General features: G+C 39.5%; 1 long non-coding RNA gene across 2 annotated transcripts in view; it reads right to left on the reverse strand.

Annotated features, from left to right (window-relative positions):
- LOC113595388 (uncharacterized) overlaps positions 1-19,742 on the reverse strand; it is a 66,262-nt gene extending 46,520 nt beyond the window's left edge. For both annotated transcript variants that reach the window (XR_003415887.2, XR_008295276.1), the window contains exons 1-2: positions 19,526-19,742; positions 18,722-18,832 (exon numbers count right to left, since the gene is read on the reverse strand). This is a non-coding gene — a long non-coding RNA (uncharacterized LOC113595388). The remainder of the gene's footprint in view (positions 1-18,721; positions 18,833-19,525) is intronic.
- Positions 19,743-20,034: the final 292 nt, after the last annotated feature.

The raw sequence follows: 20,034 nt of genomic DNA on the forward strand, positions 1-20,034 counted from the left end.
ATGTGTGTGCAAACACACATGCACAGTGTTCACAGTGTTCACAACCCAATATACTCATTAGTGGTAGCACTTAAAAAAAGTGAGTGAGATTCTACTTCTTAATTCCTGCCCTAAGTGAATAGAATAAAAAAAAAATGAAGCTGCAAGTTACCATAGATTTCATCAAATTCAATCTCTGTTTTCCCTCCTCATTTTACAAATCAGAAGCTGGATGAGAAGGTTTTATGCTAACAATTACATGGACTGTCAGACGATGAATCCTGAATAGGGAAAGAGCGGAAGGCAATGGCAGCAGAGGGTAGGGTAGGTGCCCTCAATTCAATTAATTCAATTCAATTTATCACTCAGATTCCAAATTTCATTGGTTATTGTAGAAATCCAATGGGGTCAAAAATTCAATGGAGGTTAATAGGCGCTACATGCCTGTAAAATATAGGCAACAACAAGGCATTCTTTTAATCATAACGCTTACACTATGGAGACAAGCACAGTTTGGGAAACCGAGCAGGGCTTGGAGCAGATGTCAGCTTCTTGAGTTACTTCTTTCAGAATCTCTGTCCTTAAATATCAGTCATAAGCATGATGACAGGGGCACTCTCCTTGAGAAGGGTGCATTTGCTCATTTTATTTGTCAACATTAATTGCATTTAAAAAGGCATGATCCTTTTACTTAGTAATCCCACTACAAGAAATTGACCCTGCAGATGTACTGACAAACCTTTACAAAGGTCTTTATACCAGAATGCTCATTACAGCATTTTTCGATAGTAGCAAAATATTGGCAACAAATGATGTTTTGTAGATGATTACAAGAGCATTCATTAAAGCATTTTGGGGCCATTCTTTAAATTTAAAAACTAATAAATAGAGAGTGTATTTGAAAAGATATGAAGAAATCATATGTAGCCATTCAGAAAATGAGATAGAAAATAAAAGTTTGAATGTTCTGTTATTAAATGTCAAAAGCCTTGGACAGAATGATAATCACCTTCATGGTATAAATTATATATATGACATATATAGTTATATATTATGATTATAAATTAAACATACCAATAGTTTATATATAAATTATTCATGAATATTATAAATATAGTCATGCTTGTATAAGCATAAAACAATTTCAGAAAGGAATTTGGGAAAGAATCTAAAGAAACTGTTACCAGCAATTACCTTAGGGAGATAAACTGGGTTAGTAATTTGAGTAATTGGACTGTTTATACATATGTGTGTATGTGTTTATATAAAATTGTATATACATAAAATCATATATAATTTAACCACCCAGATACCCCCTCTTAGTGTATGTGTGTGTGTGTGTGTCTAAATAATCTGAGTGATAAAATTTTGGACCATTTTGGTTTTCTGTTTTAATTAAAATTAATAAGGATAAGTATATTTTTAAAATAAACAGAAATATAAATAAACAGAAATACAAGAGGTATAACAATACTGTTCTGACAAGCTGTAATTAGTAATATAATAATACACATAAAAAATAAAAGGCATATGTGTAAAGATATAATATATTAATACTAAGATAAAATGATAATAATATAGTATGTGCAAAAGGTAGAAGGCATAGTACTGATTACATAGGTGATACAAAGACTGCGCCTCTTCTTTCCCTTCAACTTCTTTGGGTATTAAAATACCTACTAATAGGGGCAGCTGCGTGGCTCAGTCAGTTAAGCACCTGACTTCAGCTCAGTCATGATCTTGCAGTTCATGAGTTTGAGTTTCTGGGCTGAAAGCTGAGAGCCTGGAGCCTGCTTCGGATTCTGTGTCTCCCTCTCTCTCCCTCTTACCACTAACACTCTGTTTCTCTCTTTCCCTCTCAAAATAAGCATTAAAAAAATAAAACATTGGGTCGCCTGGGTGGCTCAGTCAGTTGAGCATCCGACTTGCGCTCAAGTCATGATCTCATGGTTCGTGAGTTCGAGCCCCGGGTCAGGCTCTGTGCTGACAGCTCAGAGCCTAGAGCCTGCTTCAGATTCTGCGTCCCCAGTCCCCGCTCTCCGCCCCACCCCTGGTTGTGCTCTGTCTCCCTCTGTCTTTCAAAAATGAATAAACGTAAAAAAAATTTTTTTAAATAAAATAAAATAAAACATCTACCAATATATATATTTTTTACAGTTATCCCTCTAACGTTTGAATGTGTATTTCTTGTCATATAACAAGAGAACATAAAGGAACATAGAGGAATTCATGCAGAATTGCATACATTTATTCATTTAAGTAAGTGGTTACTATATGCAGGAATCTGCAATTCACTGGAAATGCAAAGATGACTAAAACATTCCCTGTCTTTGAGAAGTTTACATTCAGGTGGGAATCCCATATGTGAAAATATTACATCAAGTGTGATCAGTGCGAGTATTCATGACGTCAAGAGACATGGAACAGAACAGAGGCACAAAATGAGGCAAAGTTTCTCAGATGGGCTGCACTTACTTAAAGCAGGCCAGTGTCAGAGCCACAAGTCTGTCCCCACATGCCAGGGTGAGGCGTTTGAACTCAGACCTTTAGCAGCACTGAGCCAGAGATGGCTGTGAAGCCTAGAAATGAGGCAATCCATTTCTTCTTTAGAGAGATCAACTGATGGTTAATTTGGCAGCTAGTTTATAAGGGAGAGGTCAATTCCATTAGCAGAAGTATCTGTTGGGAAGAGATTACCATAGTGTGAGTGAGAGAAGGCAGTGTTCTGAGTACAGGGAATAACAGCACATAGACATGGGGCAAGGCATAGATTTGACAGGTGTTTAGATGTAACATAAACAGAAACAACCAGATACATGGAGCAAAACCAGTGATGACTTGGGATATGAAGCAAGGACAGGTGGATGCTTTGTGGTGCTTTTAGTTGGAAAAGAATTCAGGAAAATTCTAGGAAGGTTGAAGTGGTGAATAACCACTAATGTGAGTACATAGAGTGTGAGGCCCCATGTCATTGCCTGACTGGAAATGGTGGTGAGCAGAGCATTACGCATGTCTGTGGCTCAGTGTGACTTATGTTGTGAAGTCCTCCATGAATTCTCTTAGGAGAAAAAGGCTGCAGATTTCAGTTTAGAAGTTCCATGAGCAGAAGTTTCAATGAGAAGAAAAGCAAGAATGAGTGACACATTTAAGTAGCAGACAAAAGAAAACAAGCCGGTAGTGGAGGCAGAGACGTGCTAGATAAATGGTGTTTATTTCTGTTAGAAATAAAAACACCCATGACTTCATCTGTGAATCATTTTCCTTTTTGAGATGAGATTTAGCCCTTTCAAAATCCAGAAGCATTATGGAACACCTTCTGCTCTTAATTGTCTGCTAGCTGTTGTACGTAATTAAATATCACTCACTGCCCTTAAAATTTGATGTACCCTCTAGCAACCTTCATATTAAATCTGTTCTTAACCAAGATTTCCTGGTTAGAGGAGTTTTTTTTTTTTTTAAAATAACTGATTCTTAAAAAGCTTTTATTTCTGCCAGAGCAAAACCTTTTCAGAACGTTTTTTTAAACACTTCACTGAGATTTTTCAGGCAGAGTGTTACAATGTTTCATGACAACAAATGTTTTCTTGAAACTCCATAAGGGTCTCAACCACCCCACTCCCAAGAACTAATACCAGAGAGTAGGGGAAAAAATGTCATGGCCAAGACTTTCATGGCCCTCTGGAGAGTTGTTGGAAAAGATAATATGATATGAACCTCATCTCAACCTCAATAACCCCTGTCTTGCTGGGATCAATAAAACACGGAAAACCTTCAGAGTATCCAGGGTTGAATTTAATATTGCCCTCTAAGGGCATTCCTTTGTCCAGGCCACAGAGGTTTCAGCAAATTCATTGGCACATAAAAACTTTCTCTCATAGATTTTTTTTTAACATACAAAAGCTTCCAATTCCAACAGAACCTCTTTTAGCAAAATACCATTTGAATGAGTTTTTCTGCAGTCAAAGCAGCCTGAATGCTCATTAAATTGCTAAGCAGTTAATTCTATAGCCTCAGATCTGAAAGATAAGCTACTTAGGGGACAAAACTCATCCTTTCTAGTGACTTCTTTTCTATTTTCTGTCTGAAAATGATCCACTTTGGGGAATTTTTTTTTTTTTTTGGTAATAAGAGTTCATTTCCCACCGAAATCTCTCGCTACTCACTGTCAGTGGTTGTGCATTTGTCCGAAACACACAACATTTGGGGTAGGGGGGTGGAATCTAAGGCAGCATCCAGATAGGACACTGCATTCCAAATCCAAACACTAAGTAAGGTTCTAAAATGACCCGCTGTTTTGGATTATTCTTTCTACTGACACCTTTATTCATGTAGGTAAGACAGTTGATATTCAGGAAAATTGCAAAGTGGCTGAAATATGGAAACCTTTAAGGAAACTGCCTAAATGCATATCAGTCAGAAAAGAAGCAGGAAGTTTTGGGGGATGTTTGTTTGTTTTAGTGGGGGAGAGAGGTATGTCATAAGTTCTATTTAATTTGGAGCCAGAAGAGCACTTTAATATTAATTGTTAAGATTAATGTACCAGAAGGTCATTAATGATGAATGTAAATGCAATAGAGTTATGGAATAAGAAGAAGGGGGAGGAAGAAGAGAAGAGGAAGAAATTCAGTAGACCTTGCAAGAAGGTCAATTTTAGACATTTGGCTCAATTCCCTGTGTGCCTCCTCCACCCTTCAAGAGAGATTGGTATTTGCTACAGCCAGAATATCAAGCATATCCTTCAAAAGAAAGACCAGCAGTCTATGGGAGCAGTCTGCTTACCTCTCCATCTCCACCGGACAGAGTTGCAATGACAGTGAATTGTTTCCTGGACATCCTTAAGACACAGTTCCTAAATCATGAACATCCTTGGCAGGAGGATTTGTTAAAGAAAAAATTCCTCTTGGTGCACCTGGGTGGCTCAGTCAGTTAAGCCTCCAAATCTCCATTTCGGCTCAGGTCATGATTTCAGTGTTGGTGGGATCGAGCCCCATGTTGGCTCTGCTGACAGCATGGAGCCTGCTTAGGATTCTCTCTCTCTCTCTCTCTCTCTCTCTCTCTATTTCTCTGTCTCTCAAAATAAATAAGTAAACAATTAAAAAAAACAAAGAAAAGAAAAAATTACTCATGACCCTTGTTAAAATAGTAAGGCGGAGTTTATTGAGAATTATCACAATAGGTATAGGGACCACAGCCAGGGGGATTTACAGTAAGGGAGAGAGATTGGGCTCAGTTGTGAACAGAACAAGAAAAGGTTCTAAGAGGAACATTAGGGTTAAGAGGGGATTCTTAAACTGACCTAGCCAGGTACCTGGTGAAGACAGACCAGGATGATCAAGACATGACTTGGGGGACAGGGGAGGATGAGAAACGCAATCAGATAAGGAGGGTGATCAGATATGGAGGGCGGAGCTTTCTGTCTACATCAACCTAGCAGGGCTCTTACAAAAACTGGGCAATGCACGACAGATCTGGAGGTGCAAAAGTTGAGGCCTAATTAGGAAGAGCATTCAGAGGAAGTTGACCAAAGTTTGATCCAGGAGAGACTGCTTGTCAGATTGGAGGAGGAGTCAGAGTTCAGTGTCACCAGAAATGAATCTTCCTTCCATTGCAAATACAGTAAGGCCTCCTCCAAGAATGAGGTTCGGATGGTCAAAGTTCCAGTCGTTTCCACTGGCCTGAGGTTCTACCCCTTGGCCTGCTATGTTCCCGCCAAGACAGGGGATGGAGTAAAGAGGTTAGATGCCATTTATTGGCCTAATGGGAAACCACCTGCCTGCTGACTGATGGGAAGTCGAGGAAGTAAACACTGTTGCTCCCTCACATCCTGCTTTGTCTGCTCACATTTACCTGTCAAGTAAGTCACACGTATCCCAGCTCTTTAGAGAGAAGATTATTTCAAGATTCCTCCAAAAAAGGGATTTACTGCCCTCCTTCATTCCCTGAGGAGCCTTGTTACTTTGCATCCCAGGAAACGGTTCATTGTGCAGGCCAACATGGACTTGCCCAGCCCTGAGACCCTGTGGCCGGCCTCAGGGAGCACCAGGGAATTGAAATTCCTCAGCAGCTCTGTGCCTGTAATAAAACTATTTTTCTTGAAATTGATTGCTTGCTCTCCTGGAGACCTAAGTCATCCCTCCTGGCCACTCCTGTTCTCCAGTGCCTACTGGTTATCACTGTGATCTTAAGAGAGATTGTTTCTCTGTTAAAAAAAAAAAGTGGAGGCAGGCAGGCATCCCAAGTCCTTCACTAATGACTCAGCGTGAATTTCTTATGTTAACAAAGAAGCAAGACTCCTACATGCTACCTTTCTTTTCTATGGTTCGTCATCTGAAACAAAACTAGTGCTTTTGATCTGTTGTTCAATATTTATTCAGCATCTGCCTAGCACCAGAGCATAGCTGGGCTCTGCCCTCTCGCAGCTCAAAACATGGCAAAGGAAATAAGACACGATAAGCAAATAATGCCATGTACAAGGAATGTGAAAATGAAACTCAAATTTCAGTATTCATCAATAAAGTTATATTGGAGCAGCCATGCGCATTCGTTTCCTCCTGGTCTGTGGCTGTTTTCCCACAGTGGAACAGCCGACAAAGAGACAAAATGATCGCAAAGCCTAAAATGTTTACTATCCGACACTTTACTGAAAAAAAAATTGCCAACTTCTCTATAAATTACCCAAACGATAGCTCATGTATGTTTATAATACTTGCAGCTTTTCTAGCTCTTTGAAAATCAATGATATGATGTTATCACGGCAAAATCCCTGCGAATTGGGAGAGCAGGTATCATTATCTTCACATGACAGCCGAGGAAGCAGTTGTAATAGATCCCAAATTAAAGAGGCTCAGTATAGCTGCCAGGCAAAAACCACATCAGAAAGATGACTCATCCTTGCCAAAAACCTAAACCATGCTCTTCTCTTTTGCAGGCTTCAAATTGGAGTGCAGAATCCTCCTGCTCTCCTTTCTGTCCTCCGAAACCTCTCCCCACCACCCCTCACCCCCACTGGCTACCTCTCTATCTCACCCTGGGTAACAAATGAGAAATTTTGAGGACTATTGAGCACTATAAATTTTCACAGCAGGGCTGCTTCTCAGCCCAGGAACTTGGGTAATTGTCACACATTGGTAAAATTCATAGGAGACAATTGCCCTCAAATCAACAATTCCATCTACAAGATGCCGTTGGGGGGTGGGGAAGAGGAAGAATCCTGCATAAAGATTTGTGTAGATTCTTGTACAAAGAGTTGAGAGTTTTAACTGAGTCTCAAATAATGCCTGCACACATTCTTTGGCCTTTAAAAAAAAAGTTCTCTTCCTGATGTTCTGTTTTTCATAGTGGTTTATTATCATTATGCTTTTAAAGCTATACTCACATTACAGTACCGGAAGGAGGGGCGCCTGGGTGGCTCAGTCATTTAAGTGTATGACTCTTGGTTTCGGCTCAGGTCATCGAGCCTTAAGTCAGGGTCTGTGCTGACAGCTTGGAGCCTGAATTGGATTCAGTGACTTCCTCTCTCTCTATCCTTCCCTTGTTCTCTCTCTCTCAGAAATAAATATTAAAAAAAATAATAATAAAATAAAATACTAGAAAGAAATACAATGTGTGTGAAAAAAATGTTGTCTTTGGGTGGGAAGATAATGGATATTTCTTTCCTAAGTGTCCTACATTTCCTACATTTTCTATAAAAACCATGTCTATTTTAAAGAGTATTTATAAATATATACATATACACATATTTGCATATTTCATGGGTCTCTTATGAAGGGTATCACCTTGACCAAACCTTAGACAGTCCCTTGGAGTCCTCATTTTGAGTAGGTGCTGTCTTGGGCCTTCTTCTCCACTTGCCTAGCCCAGTGTTAGAAAAAAATCCTGCAAAGTCATTTTAGTGAGAATGCCCCCCTCCCCCATTCCTTGATATCTGATCACTCTAGATATGTGATTAAATTCCTCATCCTCTACATTTGATTTGTGATCCCCGTGGCTTGTCTTCAGCGAGAATCCTGTTAGGTTGGTCTAGCAAGAAGTAGTCCCTACCCCTGATGTCTTCTCTTAGTAATTTTCTATCCAATGACCCCCTCACTCTGCTCCTTGGCTGTAAATCCCCATTTGTTCTTGTTGTATTTGGAGTTGAGTTCGATCTGTCTCCCTTACTGCAATAGTCTTAATACCTATTGAAACAGTCTTCCATAAAGTCTTCTTTACCATTTTAACAAGTGTTAGAATATTTTTTTCTTTCACATTTTAGAAGAGCCTATTTTTTTTAAGTTATCTCACAACACATTTCTCAAGGAACCTAAAAGCCCTGTTTCAGCCAGACTTTATCCAGAATTTCTTAACTAAACCATTCACCTTCCCCACCTCTCTGTCTTTGCTAACAGCATTCAACCATGTGAAACACCTTTCACTTGTTTATCTGTTAACAGTATTTCAAGAAAATTTAATTATAACAAGTTGCTCCTTGCTTTAGCTCTTTCCAACTATTTCATAAAACTAATCTTTGTTGTCTTTGCTGACAAAGACAACTACCCTTGCCCACATCCATCAAGTTATAACTATGGAACCAATTGTTGTGTCTGACCTAAGTTGATAATTGAGGACAATTTTAGCTTTGGTAAACTCCAAAAGCAGTTCATGAAGGCCCACTCTTGGATTTCTATGGCAGTGTTATCTTAGCTCTGCACAAGCTTCTCAGGTTGGAACAGAAGACAATTTTTTCTGCAAAATGTGCCACTTAGTTTTTAGTGTTTGCTAAATATCTTTCATCTTCAAATGCCCAAAAAGTGAGAGAGAGGAGAGTTTTGGTTAGGCAGAGCTACGTGTAGGTCTATGTATAATCTCCACAAGGTTGAGGCAAGTGAGCCATAGTCTTAAGGGTGCCACCAATGTAATTGACACAGTTTCTCATTGCAAGAGAGAGAGTAGATCTGGGCCAGTAAGAGCTGTTACAAGTAGGTCATCTGGGTAAAAGAAGAGACATAGGATCATTTAAAGAGCGCTAAAAAGCTTGCTCTGCTGCAAAATATATCTCAAGCCAGTCTAACCACAGTATTAGAAACCTCCACTATCCCAAGTAAAGTATTTCATTGTACAGACATCATGACACTAATGGCCTCAGTTAAAATTCAATTAATTTCTTAAATGGAAGCAACATTAAACCATCATTCATTACAACTTAAGAAACATTTGGAGTGCCTGCTGTAGGTGTATATTCTGTGGGTATATTCAATGACTTAGAATGTAGCTGGGAAGTTAGGCACATTAAACTTTGCATCCTGAGGGACCAGTTTTTAGTTTTTGTCTTTTTTTTTTCACTTCATCAGGAACCCATAGTGGCATTTGCACATAACAGATATGCAGGTCATGTGATTCATCAAGTGACCCCAAAAGCACCCAGACTGGTCTATACCTTGTTTAATGTGCAGTATTCCCTAATCACTTGCTTGACTGTCACAGCAATGTCATATTGCTATAAACATTTCTAAATGCTTATTCTCAATTTCAGAACTCATTTCATTCTTAATTTATGAATGAACCTTGCTGTGGACTGCAAGGAACCATTTAGGGCCAGCACTGCACTTTGAGCAGCCTTGTCTATATCCAAAATTAACAACTCGGGCTGCACATTCAAAATATCTGAAGAGCTTTAAAAATTACCCACCCTCAGCCCCCACATCACAAGCTTCAGGATTCTCAGAGTGACAGAGGAGCGAGATTCCTGAAGCCTAAAAGCTTACAAAAGGCTTTAAGGATTGTCTACCATCCCTGTGTGAGTAGATACTTGCCTTTCAATACCCCCCAGTTTATGTGAGAAACAGATGTAAAGTGCAGACTCCTATAAGCCTTGTTACAGAATTACTCTTGAGTGAGCCCATTCTTTTGTGTTGACCAAGCCAGGCGTTACTATTTAGACAGCAGTCAGCTAGGAATTGGTTCAGATACCTATACAAATATCTTTTAAGAGTCTTTTAAAATTTTTCATTATCTTTTCTTGTTTTCCAAATGAAGCAGTTCACAATCACTGTAGAATTTGGGCCATCTGGAATGATTAAAGGAGGGGAAAAAAATCACCCATAATCCTACTATCCAAAAGACAGCCACTGTTAATATTATGGGGCATTACTTTCCAGATCAACACTTTTGCACACATAGACACATTTTAAATGTATGTAGCATGCTATATCTTTTTATATATGTTATAATCACAGGAATTTTATCATGTTAATATTTGTCTTTGGGGTTTATAATTTATTTAATCAATCCTTTACTGTTAAGCATTTGGATTATGTTATTTTCCCCCATAATATCAGTGATACTAGAATGATCCTTTTATATATGTAACAATTCCATATTACAATATAACTGTTTTTTGAGATCTACAAATAACATCATTGGCTCAAAGGGTATGAACATTTTACCGTTCTTATTACACCCTTGCTATCTTTTTGTTTTTTTCTATAGGATTTCCAATTTTACCCTTTCTCCTGTATGGCAGAAGTACATATTTTCTGAATTCATAGAATACTGAGCAATATTATTCTCTAAACTTTTGCTGAATGGGATCTTATTTTTGTTTTAACTTGTATCTGAGTACTAATATAGTTAAATATGTTAATATTGATGATGATGCTGATGCTGGTGGTGAGGATGGTAATGAACATAGACAAATTATACATTAGTCTGCTTGTAAGTGCTTTCCTCTTTTCAATCTACCCTACCCTTTCTCTTTAAGTCTCTGAGTAAAATTGATTTGAACCTGTGGACAAACTCTCTTCAATACTTGTGTTGAGATAGAAGCTTTTGTCCAATATGTTCAGGTTCTTACAATACAGTGTCTTTAGCAATGACTCTAAACAATTACTGCAATAATAGATTGGAGTGAGAAGCTCATGAAGTGGGCTCATGGCAACTCCTGCACTGAACAACACGGGCAGTGAGAACTGCTAACATTGCCCCTGGACATTAGACTATCTCAGCTGTGCTAGCATCCCTGGGAAGAAATACACTGACTAACAACATGACATCACTTCAGAATTGACTTTCAGAGTACTATAAAACTGAAAGCCAAGGGAGTTACAAACATCAAGGGTCTATGTGGGTTATGTGAAGCAAAATCCAGGCTAATGAATCATGGTAAGATTGTACATAATAAAAACATGATATAAAAAACATGCAGATGGAATCTCAGTACTGTAAGACTGACCACCTGTCTTCTTCCCATTGAACATCTGGGTTCCATCATTTGTATATCTGGGCTATAGGGGGCTGAATGAGGCAAATAGATGGGCTTTGGCAAGGTTGTGCTCCCCACCACCAAATGTCACAACTGGACAATTTTTTAAGGACCAATCTAGATTTCCTATTTGGTGATAGCATTTGTGATATTACTGGACAGCATTTGATCTGATATCCAACTGCCAAAAATATAAAGGAACAAAGGAAGGAAGGAAGGAAGGAAGGAAGGAAGGAAGGAAGGAAGGGAGGGAAGGAAAGAAGAAGGAGGGAGGCAGAAAGGAAGGAAGGAAGGGAGGGAGAGAGGGAGGGAGGGAGGGAGGAAAGAAGGAAGGAAGGGAGGAAGGAAGGAAGAGAGGATGGAGGGAAGAAAGAAAAAAGAGTGAGAACCACTGTTAGATAAATTCTCAAATGCCACTAAGGAGCACCTAACCTCTGGCTATATTTTTTTAAGTCCATGAGGGATATATTTTGCTTTATATCATGTGTCTCTAAATCACAGACTTTATATATCTATATGCTTTACTCTGCTTAGTTGCTGTCATCCTCAATAAAGTATCTCCATATTACTTTTGGCATTTTTAAAATCAGATATAATTGACATATAACATTAAATTAGCCTCCAGCATATAATATCTCAGTGTGGTTTGGTTTTGTCAGTTCAATTATTAATTGCCCTTCCTCACCTGAATCCAGCACATGATGGCTGATTCATAAGTAAATACATCTTTTACATTAAAAGATGAATTAAAAAGAACAATACTATCTATCTTTTGGAAGATATGCAAGAAAAGACTTCATCAATAAAAGCCCAGTGATTTTGGCTCTTACTTCCTATTCTGTGATTAAAATAAACCTTTTATCCATCACGGGATTTGGTATACATTGGGATATCATTACTATTTAAGGCAAATCAGATACTATGAACTTTCTGCTGATTAGAATTCTTCTCCAGACTATTCTTATCTGCAGAAAAACAACAAACTCCTTGGCTTATTCAGAGAGGTCACACAACTTGGCCCAAATGTATGATGTCTCTACTCATGCCTCACTTCCCTTCTGTTTGCCCATTAATTTTGAATCCTCAACTTACCAAACCTTTTTACACCTCCAAGCCCTGTTGGTGCCATTCAGGTAGCCAAGAAAACTCTTCTTTCTTTTTATATCTTGGAAGATACAGTTCTCCCCTCAAATATTCTGGTGAAAATTATTTATTTGTTCCCTGTCCATTCTCGCCCTTTCTTCTCCATCCAGTCATGCCTTTTCCTACATTCCTTCCATTATGTGTACTTATCAGTATAGGTCCTATCAACCTGTGCAACAATTATTTACTGGTTTTTCAATAATGAAGTCTTTTCAGCTAAAGTTCTACACATGGTATTGTACTCCACAGGAGAGGAACTTCAGATAGATATTCCCTTAGTCCTCAGAGTACTTAGAATTTAATGAGCAAAAGAGGGTCACAGCAAAGTTATAGTACACTATTTGCAAGTAGATATATTGGAAATTTTAACACAAAGCCCTGTAAACTCTAAAACCACAAATCTGTTGGCCTAGTCATAATTTAGCACGGCAAATGTTGCCAATTTGCCTCTATAAATATTTGAGTGTTTTTCATCAAGGATTATTCCATGTGACATTATTACCATCATTAACGGCACTGAAATCACTTCTCCTTTGGAAGACAGGTGAAAGAAACTCCAGAGAATTTGATTTTGGGTTATTTACAAAAAGTTACTGTGACTCCACCACCAAGACTTTCCATGTGCTAAAATTCTTGCATGTAAACTCCATACCCACATAAGAAGTAGAATTTGAACAAGCTCACATCACGTGAGTGATGATTCCTAAAAATCACACAATACGAATCTCTGTTATGGCCTGAGACAGTTTATTGGCAAAAATCTGCAATGGAGGCGAAACAAATACAAACATTGTTTGAAGAAAATGACTCATTAAACCAGTGGGGGCATTCAGTTTGCTCTAACAGGCAGTGTGTACTTCAAAGCAGCTTACGTAATCACACACCAATCGCATCAGCTTCGCCAGGCCCACGCTCTGAAAGGCTGTTAAACCCTACAAGCTTTTACCCAAATACACTGAATCTCTTCAAAAGCCGTTTGGGGAGGCTCTAGTCAGGCACAATTTTATCTCATTTGCTTGACTTCCACAGGTTTTTAGCTTTATCTTGGAAGTTAGAAAATAAAATGTTTCTGCTCCTTAATTTCCCTTCCCTTTGGAAACCATCTGCCTCCTAGGTGTCTGTTGTTGCCACCATCCAGCTAAGATTCTGTGTTTGCCTTTTTAGCATGAAGAACCACAGAGAAGAGCTGGGGCTGGCTGATGGAGTTATGTGGAGTGGTGCCAGAACTTTGTGTTCGAGAAATGTTGGGGGAGAAGATGGAGTGATGGAGGGACGTCAGAAGGCAAACGTTGGACAAGGGAAGTCAAACAAATCAGTATTCCCTATGTTTTTAATACTTTGGATCAAAGCCATAAAGGTGCAATGAAAAAAGTGCAATTTAAAAGTGTGATAAAAGTGTCCTTTAGGCGAGAGGATGGGCACAGGAGGGTGACAGGGAGAGAAAGGAAGAGGGGGGAGTTCCTAGAAATAATGAGGCATTTCGTGGAGGTATATGCGAGGTCCAAGATCATACCCATACTCTATTAATTGGGTGCTGATGTCATAATAGAGAGTGTACAAATGTTATGGGTAAACTCACTGGGGGAAGTTAAAAAGGCCTTAACTGAGGAAGTGACATTTTGACTTCATCTTGAAATTTATGTTATGAGGGCGCCTGGGTTGGTCAGGTGGTTGAGAGTCTGACTTTGGCTCAGGTCATGATCTCAGGGTTTGTGAGTTTGGGCCCTGCATCAGACTCTGTGCTGATGGTGCAGAGCCTGATTGGGATTCTCTCTCTGCCCCTTCCCACTCACCCTCTCTCTTGCTCTCTCAAAATAACTAGTAAATAAACTTAAAAAAAAGAAATTTATGTTATAAGAAGTTGGTGAGGATGTTTCAAGCCCAAAAGGCAGCAAAAACAACGCCCCCTCCCGCCCCCCCCCCCAAAAAAAAAAGAGAGAGAGAGCAATGCATTTGGGAGACAGTGGGAGCCTTTCCTGAAAGAGTAGGAAATGTAGGCTTGTACTATCTGGAAAGTTCTGCTTGGAATTCACCCTGGAATCCCTGGCACCTGGTCTTCTCTCCTGCTGCCACAGGAACTGGAGTAAGTGCTGGTCTGCTAGGAGTCATGGGCTGAGGCTCCTGTAGATTCACTTTTTAATTTAGTCCTAACAAAGCTTTGCTTACATGTCAGTACTTAGTTTGGCTCAAACCCCACATTCTTTCCTCTTGCTCCTATGCCTCCTTGTAGGAACTAGATCTACTGCATTGGACTCTCACTATTGTTCAGAAAATAATTCATCTATTCCCACTGATTCTTATAAAGGGGGTCAGAATATACCACCCCAAAATATGTCACCTTGCCATTCTTTTGAGCTAACAACTAACACAGGAGTGCTGGCTCTGTCCCCCATCACTGGAATGATGGGGAGTGAGGACTAGGCAGAGGCAGAGGTTCACCTCTTTGCCCCTGAGGTAGAAACCAACACAAGGGCACATACACAATGGAGAACATATCAAAGAAGAAACAATGATGGCAGGGGGTACAAGGCAAGGTTTATAATTACATAAATAAGGTTTGCCTATAACAGTCTAAAATCATTCTCACTGTCCTGTTAACAATTATTAAAATATACTCCCCTTAGTAATAACATCCATACCCACGGTCACTGTAGTCATACAAGTCATAAGCTAAAGAGGCAAGAGGTTGGTTAATGTCATGGACACAATTTCAGAGCAGAGCTCCGGTAACATCTGGTTCACTATGCTCTTTATCTTTGGAATGGTCTCCTGCCTGACTTTTTTTACCCTACTGGAGCCTACCTTTCCTTCAAGGCACATTTTAGATATTTTCTCCAACCACCTGAACTGGATTCTGTCATCTCTGTGCCTTGAAAACGCTGCGTGCACCGTTTGTAAAATAGTTACCACATTATTTTATGTTGCTGTTCTCTTTCCATGCAGACATTAAAGTTCATCCAAGGCCAACCATCTGTGTTACGGCCATAACAAACTCATGCAAGAAATGAATGACATGTTTGCAAGTTGAGCCTTTTTCCCTCTACACCATTAAAACAAAACTGTAAAGACTTCATAACACAAATAATTTTCTCTGAGCCAAGAAAAGTTCAAGAACTATCTATTGAGCACCTATCAGATGTCAGTCTCTCTTCAAGTTGGCAGAGTGGTCTTGGGAATCAAAATCAGAAAAAAAATTTCTTGACCTCATGAAGCTCATGGAGAAGGACAGACAATATCTTAGAAAAATAACAAAGTCTGATGATCTTTCAAATCTCACAGCCTCAGTGAGGCCTCCCTCACTATCTTACTTAAAATTGCAATGCTCTACTGCTGCAATTCTAAAACTGTCATCCCCTTGCCTGCCTTCTGGCTTTCAAAAGCATTTAGCACCTTCTGACATACTACTTCTTTTATTTGTTGATTTGTTTAACATCTGTTTCCCCCAGCTAGAATCTGGGATCTATGTTTTATTTACTCCTAAACCTCAGAAGCATAAACCAGTGTCTACTAGAAAGTGGATCTTCTGTAAATAACTAATGATTGAATTAGTAAATTATATATGTTAGAAAGCGATACATGATAGCAAAATTAGGAGAGAACAGTAGATGTCAGCGCCGTAACGGCCATCCTACTAGATTGTGATTTCATATTGGGTGATCAGGTAGGCCTCATTTGTAATGAAGCCAAGACTTGAAAGAGGTCAGAGGCGAGCTGTACTTGGCAAAGACCCTGGGGCAGAAGCAGGCCTGGATTTCATGGAACAGAACAGTAAGAGGCCCAGTAGGTTTGGAGCAAAAGTGAGAGATGAGTCAAGAAAAGTAAAAGGGATGGGGTGCAGCAGACAATGGAGGGCTGTATAATCCCTTATGAGGACTACAGCTTTTATCCTGATTTTTTTTTAATCTTATGATTTGATTTATCTCAGTAGTTCACAACCAAGAACAATTTTGCCCACAAGGGGACATTTGGTAATATCTGGAGACATTTTTTATTGTCACAAAGGTGAGGAGAGATGCTACTGGCACCTAGTGGGTAGAGGCCAGGGATGCTGCTAAATTAATATCCTAGAGTAGACAGGACATCCCCCCCACCCCGTGCCCCGACCCCCCCCCCCCCAACAACAAAGTAGCAACTCGTTCCATGTGTCAATAGTGCTAGGGTTTAGAAACTTGATTTAACTTTCAAGAAGGTGATTCTGGTAAACACAGGGACGGCAAGGATAAAACCAGGAAGGCCAGTGAAGAAGAAGCTGCAATAATCCAACGAGGGACTCTGTGGGTTCAGTTTGGGGAAAGGAGTGGAACTACTGAGATATGGGGGGTTCTTATCTCATAAAACAGATATGTTTTAAAGGTAGAGACCCCAGAATTTCCTGATAGTCTAGATTTGGGGTGTGAGAGAAAGGTAAAACTCAAGGACAACGTGAGGCTTCTGGTTTGAACTTCTGTAAGTAACAAAGTGATATCAAGGGTAGTGAGGGTGACTGGGCTTGCAACAGGATTTGGGAGATGGGGTGGACATCCCACATGAGGCTTAGGGTGTGCTAAATAAAAGATGCCTATTAGACATCTAGGTGGAAATATCAGACATGCAGTTGGATAGGTAGGTCTGGAGTTATACAGAAATGTCTAGGCTTGAGTTATATATTTGGGAGTCATGGGTACGTGGGTGATATGTGATGATCTGGAGGGAATGAGTATGGAAAGTGAAGGCAAGAGAAGCAATAATTGGGCCCTGGGGGACGCTCCTGTGAAGAGGTTACAGAGAATCAGGGGAGGGATCACTGGAAGACCTGAAACACTGCCATTTCCTGGGCACTTTCATGGAGCTCCAGGCCCTCAAATAATTGGGTTTTGGTTTTTTATCTTCCTGCTATATCTTGGTCCACGGGGCTGTCAGCATTGTCCTGAGAACCCATCCATAGCAGGAAATGTATTTTCCATCTCCACTTCAAGGCACCCCTTGGTTTCCTGTTTGGTCACTTCTCTGCTTCCTAGCTCCTGGTCATTTGCAGCGTTGATTCCAGTGCCGATATTCTCTTACTTCTGCTCCAGTGGTCACTGGGAGCCCAGGTTTGCCATCATTCTCTTTGTCCGATTCCATCTCTAATCCTCCAAGCACAATTCTTTGTTGATTGGGCCTCATGATTTTACACACACACACACACACACACACACACACTGTTTAGGAGTTCATAACACATGTAGCTATAATCCCTATTTTCAGGCCCTGCATCATGCTAAGTTCTAACTTATCTCTGGGTCTTTGAACATGCTGTTCCCAATGCCTGTGTAATATTTGATTAGGCCTGCCATAACAAAGAACCACAGACTGTGTGGTTTAAAGTTCAGAATTTCATATTCCCACAGTTTGATAAGCTGGATGTCCAAGATTATGGTGTAGGCAGCCATGGTTTCTCCTGATGCCTCTCCCCTTGGTTTGCAGATGGCTGCCCTCTGTGTCCTCACATGGCCTTTCCTCAGTGAATGTGCTGGTAGTGTCTCTGTGTTTTCTTTTCTTAAAAGGATACCAGTCATGTTGGATTAGGGCCTACTCTAAATGGCCCCCTTTAAATGTAATTATCTCTGTAAATGCCCTATTTCCTAATACACTCATATTTGGAGATTAAAGCTTCAAAAATTAATTTTAGGGGATACAACTAACGTGGACACACTATTTTCTTCCTTTGCAGACTAGGAAGCCACTTCATTCCTCAGATATCAGCTAAGAGGTCACATTCTTTAGAGGGCTTTTCTTGAGCTTCCAAGCTTGTTTTTGGTGACCCTGTGCTTATTTTTAATACTAAGAATTGTCATAGTGTATTACAATTTTTTTTTTACTTGTCAGCATCCCCCATACAAACACGTGCAAGCTCCTTGAAGGTAATGTCTGTGTCCTGTTCACTCTTGTATTGCTACTGTGTAACACAGGGTATGCACTCTGGAAATGTTTGTTGGGTGAATGAATAGAATAACGAATTAATTTATATGTTTTATATTTTTAAACATTTTTAAATGTTTATTCACTTTTTGAGAGACAGAGTGCGAGCAGGGCAGGGGCAGAGAGAGGGAGACAGAATTCAAAGCAGGCTCTAGGCTCTGAGCTATAAGCACAGAGCCCGACGCGGGGCTTGAACTCACAAACCGTGAAACCATGACCTGAGCCTACATCAGCCGCTTAACCGACTGAGCCACCCAGGCACCCCTCTCTATGCTTTATATTTTTAATCAGATGGACATGAATTTATTGGCCTCAGCAACTAGTGCATTGCCTGCATAAGGTTGAAAGTAAGCAACAATTGTTGATGGATGTAATTGAGTCCATACTATGAATTACTGTATTCATTTGAATTTCTTTACTCACGATATTCATGTTGAAAGGAGGGCATGCCCTGAATATTCTGTTGGGTCATCAGTCTTGAATTATACAAAATTCAAATTAAATCTGTTTCTTCTTTTGCTGTCAGTGGAGTGGCTAAATGAAGAAGGTGAGAAGAATAGAGAGGAATGATCAGATTAGCAGCTTTAAAACTCTACAGAACTGTGATAGTTCAGCAGCCAAATATGAATATTAAAGTGTTATAGAAAGGTCAGGCAATGTGAAAATGCTTCAGGCAAAGTAGAAATGTTACTACAGTAAACAATGTGTTAACTAAATTTGTGAAGCTCTGTAAGATAACCTCTGTGCAGTTTTGACTTTGAGACAGGTCGATTGCCAATGCATATAAATATCCCTTTCTCTTTCTCAAAGGTCAATCAGCTTTTATCTCAAAAGAGAAACAAACAAAACTGAACCAAGCTATGAAAAAATCCAAAGACAGGAGCAGGGCTGTAAAATTAATGAAATGTATGATTTTATTTAACTAGAGATGTAAATCTGAATACCCTTTTGGCAGATGGAGCAGTACAAGTTATTTGCGGCTTTCCAAACATCACATTTTTTCCTGCCTTTGGACCAGCTATTGTCTTTGTTTGCAATGAATCCCACAACCCCCAACAATAACACATATGGTTCTCTACTATTCCTCTTCAATATTTAATTCCTTGATAATCTTCCTTAGACACACACACACACACACACACACACACACACACACCTATGTTTGATTTAAATACCTCTTCGCTGGGCTTTTATAGCATCATATCCATAAGCCTTGATAGTGCTTACCTGTTTCAAACTTGTTAGTTTTCTTGTCTATCTTCCCTAATAACTTGTGATCAGTTGCAAATAATAGAACCGTGTTTCTTCAGTGCTGTATTTCCCTATGCTCAGGATGATGCCTAGAACAAAACAGATGCTTATTAAATGTTGAGGGACTCTAGCCAAGAATGAACACGTATGAATGCATGAAGATCAGAGTTGAGGGTATTTGTTACAGAAGCCATCTGAGAATTTTAATATACAAAAGTCAATCTTCATTGATAGAAACACACATGTTTTCTCTTTTCTATAAAACTTCCTGGGAAAGATTTTAAAATGTGTTTGTTTTCCTTCTCAGGGAGAGCATTTGGGGACATTGTTTTTAAGGTGATTCTAACCACTTAGGGTGGAATTAGCTGCAGGAAGCCACTGTGGTCTCAAGAGTCTCAAGACTTATCAGGGTCATTCTGTAGAGGTTGGTTGTTTATAGAGGATTTTGGTTTCATTTGCTTAATGTGGTTTTTAATCTCTGATTA

This window comes from Acinonyx jubatus, chromosome C1, assembly GCF_027475565.1.
Source record: "Acinonyx jubatus isolate Ajub_Pintada_27869175 chromosome C1, VMU_Ajub_asm_v1.0, whole genome shotgun sequence".
In the NCBI taxonomy this organism is placed as follows: Eukaryota; Metazoa; Chordata; class Mammalia; order Carnivora; family Felidae; genus Acinonyx; species Acinonyx jubatus.